This window comes from Falco punctatus (genome assembly GCF_963210335.1).
Source record: "Falco punctatus genome assembly, chromosome: 10".
NCBI lineage: Eukaryota > Metazoa > Chordata > Aves > Falconiformes > Falconidae > Falco > Falco punctatus.
In genome coordinates, this window is record NC_137590.1 from 18,489,666 (window position 1) to 18,499,510 (window position 9,845).

The 9,845-nt window shown below is 39.5% G+C and overlaps 1 protein-coding gene across 7 annotated transcripts in view; it reads right to left on the reverse strand.

Moving 5' to 3' along the window:
* Positions 1-9,151, reverse strand: part of LOC308070671 (serine/threonine-protein kinase PAK 6-like) — a 53,181-nt gene extending 44,030 nt beyond the window's left edge. For 5 of the 7 annotated variants that reach the window (XM_080405028.1, XM_080405026.1, XM_080405024.1 and 2 more), the window contains exon 1: positions 1,106-9,151. The gene's annotated coding sequence lies outside the window, so the exon portion shown is untranslated. The remainder of the gene's footprint in view (positions 1-1,105) is intronic. The other 2 variants (XM_080405029.1, XM_080405025.1) reach the window with 2 other exon arrangements.
* Positions 9,152-9,845: the final 694 nt, after the last annotated feature.

Sequence of the window (9,845 nt, forward strand, 5' to 3'; positions counted from 1 at the left end):
TAGGTGCAAAGGTTTGCTAACTACACTGACTTCCCTAAACATAAGTTGTCTTTGCTTTTATGAGCAGATTTTATTCCTTTTCCAAGAGCAAAATGGAACTGCAGACAAGTATTAGCTCAATTAGCACGCAAAGAGAAAGGGTAGGCTCACGCCTACACTCTGCCCTGCACTTCCAGGCTCAGCAAGTGCATTCCTTAATGGCTCCAGCACCTTCGTAAGATTGCCGCTCTGCTATACTTTCATCAAGGACTATAATTTATACACCGCAACCTAAGCATACAGTTCTCAGTCTGGAGGGTTCCCAGCTAGGAGGAGTTTCAGGTTCTGGTTTATACTGGGGAGGAGGGGATACTGATGATAAAAATTTTTAGATGTTACTCACCAGTTTTTTCCATAGCCATCTCTATACATTCAAGGTGTTTTTTTTTTCTACCTTAAACAATGCTTTTTAAGCAAGTTGCCTGCAGCTGGGACAAGGAGCTCTCTCTACTACTTTCTGGCCTCTCCACAAATAGTTTTCAACAGTGATAAACTGGTTGTTCAGGTGTAACTCAAATAGATACTTTTAAAAAGTATCCTATCTCCTTCCTCTTATTTCAATAGCATTTCTTCAAATAAAGCCTACTAAAAAACTTTGATTTCAAGTTCCCAAGGCAGGAAACCATCTTCATTTTACCTCCTACAGAACAAATACTCTACCAATGTTTAAAAGCACTAAAAAATTAATAAATCATAAGCTCATGTCTATTTACTAAATTTTACTTTCATTTACACCCTGCTCCTACAATGCCCATCATTCCACTATTTAAGTACCTGATTTAGAAGGACAACCAGTGGCATTTATTCACCACTAGAATACAGGCAGGCAAAAGGCAGTGTTAAAAGTATTCCCCCCCACCCCTTTTTTATGGCTTCAGACCTCAGAAAATTAGTTCTTATTGGCTGATTTAAATTTCCAGCCTAAAAAAGGAGTGCCAGAAACATCAGACATTTATCTCAGTTCTACAGCTTGGCAAGGTAAAAAAATTTTAGAAGTCATCTCAGTTTTAGTGTTCAGAATGCCAGACCCTATTGCCCGATCTACCTCCCACAACAGCAGTCTTACCTTGAAAAAAAGATCTCTGAAAAATACTTCTGGAGTGAATTCAGTCCCTTCTTCCTTCTGACTGCATGTTGCTGCTTGTCTTAAACACGGGAAACATCCCTTGCTTCAGGCAAAAATTCTCAGCAATTTCATCTCAAAGCTTCTTCAGAAAGATCCTGGTTCAGTCTCATACACATGCAAACACACGAAGCTTGCAGCTGCTTACTCACCAGCACTACCCCAATGCCAGCTGCCGTGGAGGAGTGTATCAGAGTGCCAACACGCCCCCTCTTTCTGGCAGCCGGCAGAGGTGTTAGAAGAAATTCAGTGAAGGTAAAATATCCTCACAGTTGAAGGACAGAGGAGACCACAGTGATAAATTCCGTTAAAACTGATGAGATCTCATTGTAGACACATACCGCTACCAAGATTCTGTAAATGCAGTGAATCAATGTTTTCTGGGACCTTTTTTTATTGTGGGCTGATGCTGTGATCTCAGCAAAGAGGATGGGACTGTGTGTTGAGTGACATTTTGCACAAAAGGCAAGAGCAAGATACTAATCAAGATGCTAGTGTATAAAGACTATACGTGCATTTCCCCTCAAGTAAGCCTCAAAATCACAGGATGGCTGACTTGCGCTTCACCACTTCACTCCGAGGTGGGGAGGGAGTTAACAGACATAACAAAGCCTCACACTTCGAGAATCTCTGATTAAAGACTACTGTACCCTATTAGAGGTATAAACTGCAGACCATGAGCAGCAAATAAAGTGTTACTCCGTTGCTCAGGCAAACCAAAGTGTTACTTACCAATCTGGTAAGCATTGACATGTCCCTCTCTGGATATAAGAACTCTGTGGGCGTTGTGCTGATCTTGCATAACTTGCCTGGGTCCATGTCATGCAATTTCAAAAATGCAAAACATAATATCAAGTTGACACTTCTGCAGGCTAAATTTCAGCAACAGATCTCATGGCACCCTGCAGAAGAAGGAAAGTAAATTGTTCTAAGGCTTTAGACTTCATAGGGATGTAAATTAGGATAGATTTATTAAGCTGATTGAAGCAGTGACAGTTTACACTGACTGAAACTCTCCAGATGTAACCATTATGTTCCTGCTACTTGAGTCCCAAATGGAACCCAGCAGAATCCAATCCTGTAATCAAGACAGCAAGTGAAATAGCTTCCCCCCACTGCAGTCCGTTTAGAAATCAAGTCAAAACCAGCAGGGTTGCCAGTGAGGCAATTAAGTATTTTCCATAGGTTGCCTGATAAAGAAGCCAGTTATTTACAATTTCCTGGCATGTCAGTTACTGTAGCATTTCCTGGACAACATTCAGAAAGGAGAATTACTTTTTTTTTTTTTTTTTTTTTAAGATAAAAGTGTTGTATCCAAGAGACAATTCATTTTTCTTGCTTTTAGAGTTGGCTTTTACTTCCTCACCTGGATAACCAAAAGCACATTTTTGTGAATGTTAGAATTAGCAGCAGGCTTTCTTACCTCTCTCATCAGGGCCTGGGGAAAAATACAAGCTGTTGGGTGAAAGCTAAAAAACAAACAGAAAAAGGGGTGGGGGGTGGAGTAGGGGAGCGAGAAAATAACTCGGGACTGAGTCAGTCATGCTCCTCCTGCTTAGTCACCTGTAGTGCTTCTCTCCAGACACACCAGAGATGGCAAGGAAGATGCCTGCCTGCCTTCCACCCACCTCCTCCTCCTGACAAGGACTTACAAAAAGAAGAGATGGGGCAGAGTTTTAGGAGACAGTCATTATGGATGCAAGCTTTCCAGAGAAACAGAGCTGACAGTAGCCTGTTTGCTCATGTTTCCCACCACCTCTGGTCACCCCCTGCACTATTTCTCAATTAAATCATCTTGAATCAACCTGTTAGTTTGCTGGTTTAAGTTTCTCTGATGGTGCCCTGCAGTTTTGACATCGTAGGGAGTTGCCATGGAGAAGAGGGTGATGTCATTGACACAAAAAGCACTGAATTTACAAATACGACAGGAACAGAGCTATTTATAAAGAGCTGCTTTTTCTCCCCCCACTCTTTGCTGGGGTGGGTGGAGGCAAAGGCAGCAGTTCCATTCTTGATGTTTCTGTCAACAAGTCTCAGAAATGAATTTTCTTGTTAGAAAATATACTGAGCCTGTGAAATTGCTAAATGCTGTCAGCTTTCGGACTTCATTCATTAGAGCTGAATTTAGCTTTCAAGCTCATAGATATTTTTGAGGTCATGTAACACTCGTGTTTGTATAGTAACTTCTATCCTGAAAAATCTATGCAGCATTACCAAAATACAGCCATTTCTGAAAGACAATAGCATGTCAGAAAAAGAGAGTGGACAGATACCCTGGTTTATGTAAAGGCTTCATGCTGCTTATAATCACTTTGAATAATAACTGATTTTGCTGGGTTTGCCTTGACTATGTGGGGCACCACTGCACATCAATGCAACCCTCATAGAATGAAACATTTAGTGCATATAAAAATCGCAATACACAGAAGAGATAGAAGAGGGAAGATGATAAATTTAGACCTGAACAACAAAAAAATAATTTTAGAATGCATTTGGAACAAACTGGGAGAAATAAAGGGTGGTTTAAGAATGTGACAGGGGAGCTATCATGGGTGTCAAAAGTATTATTTACATGTATGGCACCTAAACTGAACATGCAACCATCTATCACACCAAAATCTGACAGGACAATGACATTCCTAAAAGCTGGATGCTAAGAAAAATTATTTCATGAAGATACAGATCAAGGTCCAAAATTCAGGTTTGAGTATTAAAAAAAAAAAAAGCTTAGTTTTCAAAGAAAACAGCTTGGATCTTAACAGCTGGTAGAACAACAACATTCCAGCTAAAACAACAGCATCAGTCAGAACAATGGTTCCCCTGTTTTACTCTCTGGATAATAATATCAAAACCAAACCCTATTTTGGAACAATGCAACCAGTAACATTTCACATTTCAACTGTCCAGATGCACTATAGTGATACGGAGCAACAGAAATTACTAATACAAATGCAGGTTAAGGAACCAGCAACTAAATGTATCAAAGTTGCTTTGTTTTTTACCTTGTTACCTTGTTTTTACAAACCATTTCTCCTCCACAGAAGTGAAATATTTATAAATACATGTATTTATATATAAAAATATACATACAAGTATAACACCAGTTTTATAAACAAGAAGCCTCCAGTACTGAAACGATTTGTCCAAATCACGTGCAAAGCCAGAAGCAATGCTGACAGTGGAACGCAGGTCTTCAGTCTGGAACCCTGTTTGTCTCAGCAATGGTTTAAAACAAAAACTACCAATGCTAGCGGTATTAACAGGGCTTTGCCAAAACATCCACAGCTCCTGCAGAACAATATCCAACAGCTTGGCTTTTACTGCAATGAAATAGCAAGAAGGTTCAGAAACACAGTTTTCTTACCTCTCCTTTACAATAAGTCCAGCTACGCAAACACCATTTCCAAATTTGCTGTCTCCCATTTAAGAGGACCTGTGTGAATTTACTAAGGAAGCAAGGAAAACTGTAACTGTTTTCCATGAGCCTCACCCAAAGTAACAGTATGTGCCTGTCGTTCTGCCTTGGCAGATCACACGGCAGTTGTTCTGCCTTTCCCCCTCCACCCATATTGCTACGCATCTGTTTCTGGGAAGGATATTGATATATTGGGAAATACTACTGTGGAAACCACGATAAAGTTTAAGAAAGTGAAGAGTATGCCATACAGTGAAAGCCCACAGAAACTTATGATTGTAATTGAGAAAGTTACAAAGTGATTTGCGGTCAGTCCAAAACTATATAAATACACTGCTCCCTTTAATTAAAATCTCCTCAGTTTAGCTGATATGAAGCAAAAACATATTTTGATCTTGGTGCATGGAGCATGTGTAGCAGAAATGCACGCTCATAAACAAGAAGCAACAAAGATGGATCCAGTGTCCAATTGTGTGGGAATTTTCCATTGTTGCAATTGTCGTCTAGCTTACCAAGTGAAAAACATGCTTTCCCAGGAGATGAGGAGGAATAATAATTTTTTTAATTGCATAAAAATGGAATATTCCCTTTACACGTTCCCCATATGTTAGACAAATGAGAGACTATCCTTACAGCTGCCCACACGGGTTGCCAGCAATGTTTTCTGTTTCAGGCTACGCAAGACTACTTTCAGCTGACACTTATGTTTTACATCTTGATAAAAAAGCTGCTGCTTTTAGTTGCACAGGATCTAAGCTATTGTTTCCAAGATAAAAGAATATGGCACACTCCACTAAAGCTATATGAAGAAAAGTCTTCCATAGTTCCCCTACAAACATAGCAGAAGCCAGCGATGTGCCACCGAAACAATCATTGCCTCCTTCCTTACAGTTAGATTTAATCCCTGACATTTTCAGACAGGGTATCAGCAGACCTGGACTGTGAAGCCGTAAGAACAGACTAATGAAAGGACAAGAGTTAACCAGTTCAGTTCACAGTACAGGTCAAGTACTAACCCAGGCTGGCGCTTGGGGAGTAAATGCAGATCTAATGGTGTAGCAGAATGGTCCAGAATGCCCTTTACTGGATCTATTTTGACTGGGCATCAAGGAAATGTTCCAACAAGCCATATCCAGCCACCACTGAATCTTGCAATACTCCCAACACTTTTTTTTTTCCCTATGAAATGATTCCTGAGTGATTAAAGTACTACACTACATCAAAGTACCTTACTAGTTTAGCTTCAAGAAAGGAGCTGTACAGTTCAAGAGATAACTGAAGAACTGTCCATCAAGATTCCAAAGCACTGGCAAAACACACACAAGCTCAAGCACAGAAACTGAAGACTAACATTTGTCTTCCATCAGTATTGTATCACTTAGCTGCTGATCCTGCTTTTTAAATCACACTTCCATACCAGCTGGAGCCATGGGATCAATAATTAATTAGCTTTAGCTGGCACTTATTACAAAAGGAGAGTAGGGAACAAATATTTCTAGAACCAACAAAAGGAACAGCATTCTTCCCTGATCTTACTGAGTGACCTCAACCTTCACATGCTTGTTTAGCAACACAAAATATTCTATCAGAAAAAGAATGAATGGAAATGAAACCTCTGTATTTCCAAGTTTCTAAACATGGCATTCTGCTAGATTAACCAAGCAGAGGGGCAGTGAGTGTAAAATAGTAAAAACCAAGAGAATGAAACTGTTAAATGAGCTTCAAGTCTTCCTTCAGCAATCTTTAAGGGCAATCTTTTTAAGCACATGCACATTAATGTAACTGCAGTGCCCATAGCCCAAGGCTAAATGAGAGACTGTAACCACCAATTCTCAAGACCACAGTCAAATAACTCACTTAGAATAAGAACACTAAGGTTTGTACACCAAAGCATCGCTGGGGAAATCACTAGTGCACAGCATGGAGTGCAACACCTCAGAAGTCACAGTTTAGCCCAAAGCCATTTTGGAATATTTATTATTTGGGAAATCAGCAGCAGCACAGAGGAAAGATTTAGAATTGTTTGCTGACGTCCATGCAGGAGGTATAATTTGTCTACTTAGAATCAAAGAATCGTTTAGGTTGGAAAAGACCTTTAAGATCATTGAGTACAACTGTTAACCCAGCACTGCCAAGTCCACCACTAAACCCTGTCCCTAAGTACCATGTCTACACGGTCTTTTAAATACCTCCAGGGCTGTTGACTCCACCATCTCCCTGGACAGCCTGTCCCAGTGCTCAACAACCCTTGTGATGAAGAAATTTTTCCTAATTCAATGTAATTACCTTTATATGTTACCAAATTTTTGTTATTTTAAGAATTCCTGAATTTACATGAATCTCTAACATAGACTATAATAAAAATATTCTATGATTGTATGATCTCATATCAAAAGCTGTAAACACAAGTGTGGGATTTCATGTACCAGCCACGTGAAATTCTCCTTATTCATCAGCTGAATTTATATAGAAACACCTAATTAAAGCATTACAGGGGACAGACATTAACTAAGGCAAAGTGCAAACTACCATTTCTAGTTCATTCTGGAAATCTTCTATTCAGTAATCTCACCTCCATGTACAAGCACAAGTTACACCTCTGGTAATGTATCAGTCAACAGGTGTCTACTTCTGCTACGTGGTTTTCATAATCTCTTTAACACAGACCCTGGGCTAGAAGTCTCAGATATGAATACATACGGAATATATCCATCTGAGCCGATAAATACTTCTACCAGTTATCTCAGTTTTAGGATTTTGACTCTCCTACAAATTAAACACCTTCCTAGGACAGCAGGTGATGAGTATTACTAGCCGACACATTTCCTTAAAACAATCTCTTAAGATGTAAAGTATTAACAAGTTAGTTTCAGAGCCTGCAACAGACTTTCTACAAACAGCTGTAGATATACTTTTAAAAAGTAAGTTCTGTTTTAGTATTATTGTTTTAAAACTCAGATTCTTACCGTTGGCTTCTGTGGCTCTTTTAATCGCTTTTCCTCACTATCAAGATCTGCTTTTCCTCATAATCTAGCCAACAGTCAAGTGGAAGTAACAGTTATGTAACGTCATTGGTCATTTAAATACATAAATATTAATGAGGTAACCAGTATCATCTGTATTTCACAGGTGTAGACAGTGATCTTAATGAGCCCTAGAACAGTGGAAGCAACTTGAACCCAGATGCAGCTACTAAAGCTTAATGAGCAGAAAACAGCTCAGACACCTGTGGGTTTTGCCCCACTTACAGTATATTATTTGATTAGCCTAGATATTTTTTTTATTTGTAGCATTTGCTGGGGTTCAATGACTTTCTGCCATTATTTCTAGACCCCTTTGCACTTAATGTAACAGAGTGGACAAGATTGACTTAAATCTTTTACTGTTTCTGAATCAAAGCAGTCAGTTTATATGAATGCAGAGGAAAGGGGGGCCCTTATGAAAGCCAGCAAATGGTTTCACAGAAGAACGTTCCAGAGCCTCATTAGCAGGCAAGCAGACCAGGTGTTCCATATTCTCAAATCAAAGTATCTGTGGTTTGGGTGGGTTACTGCATGCAGGGCTATTCCATGAAGTGCACATTCAAGGCATCAAAAGTATCAGTCAAGTTGCTCTTAATTTCTGAAGATGTTAAAAGCTCAGCTTTTCTGTACCCTTGCCCTTTTCTATAGCCTTTGAAGAACCTTTCACTGTAGCGCTATCCTGGCCAGGAATAAGAAAGAACTAGAGGCAGGCTTTGTCTCCTGTTCTCTTCCCACACTCTGGCCAGTCAGAACTCTAGGGACAGATCTAAAGCTTAGAGTGCTGCTGAGAGCACACAGACCATAAGAAAAGTGGCAAAACCCCAAGATTCTCAGGCTTTAGAAGCAGGATCCATAGGTGCTTTCCAGCAGTGTCCAATATTATAAGTCAATTCCATTTTTCTGACCTTTCTTGTCAAGCACCTGTGATACTACTGAAACATTTCTGAAACAGAGAAATAAGCTGTGCATAAAAAAAAAACTCACCCAACTTTCTTAGTGCAGGTTACCCAGGCAGGAGAAAAAGCATCATCTGGACAATATTATTCCAAGTGTAGTACCATACATAGTATTTAGACTGTACTTGAATTGTATCTAATTAGTAAATTCAGTAAGGAAAATGTACTACTGCCACAGTAGCCAAAGAGCAGGATATTGTTACTGTACCTCCAGTTAATATTCATGCAAAACCAACTGTGTGTTTAAATGGAAAGCAGGCTAATGCATCTCAGACATCATAGATTTCTTTTTTCTTCTTCCAGCTACATGAAATTTGTTGCATTTTTCCAATTTTTATTAGTTGTGTCCCCACCCTTTTTATTTTAAGAACAACAATTGATTTTCCAGGACATTGAAACAGTGTATCTTCTGAGAAAGAATGCATGAAAATAAGTCCAAGGAATGTAATGGATCATGGTTACACTCAGTTGCTTAGGGAGCAGAACTCTGACAGATACACAACAGGGATGTCTGAAAGCCCTCCCTGACCACCTTTTACATATCTGTGCAATCAGCTCCCAAAATTGGGTACACAGAGGCTAACCTGTGTGGAAGAGATGCTTGTTCCCTGTTCTGCTGTGGTGGAATTCTGCAGACAAAGAAATATGTCTACTCCCTCTTTTTATAGCTGCTAGTTCCTCTTCATTATTTACACGTGTTTGTTTTTTATGGAGATCATAATGCCATTGCTAAGTGTTTCTTATTTTAAAGTACTGTGGAGGAGAAGAGTCTCAATTTTCCAATGACATTAAACTGAGGTACTTGTGTTGTCTGGGACATACACAGAGTAATGAGACATGCTCTAGTGTAACATACTAAGAGTAGTCCTGTTACATGGAGAAGGATTAGCACACTTCTTGCTCAGAAAGAAAACCGATGCCAAGTCAACACAGGAATAATAATAGAGTAATAATTTCAGCTTTAAACTTCATTATAATAAAGACACTTTAAAGACCTGACGAACAGATTTCCCTTACTGAACTCCTGCTGAGAGCTCTTATCTGTGTGTTCAGACTGCTCTCAAAACCTTTCTGTCTGAATAAGCTTTATGAAATAGGTGAAGAGGTAGCAAAGTTTTTCTGTGTGGAAACACGTCTTGCCTAAGAAGTCCTTGGGATGACCAATACTTTGTTACGAGTGTTCTCTTCCTAAGGTACCTGGGTTTTCTATCAGTGTTGCAGGACAAACTGAAACAGCTGCAAGTGAGAGGACAGCAAGTGAGATCTCCCAGACTTCTAAAAGGAAGTTA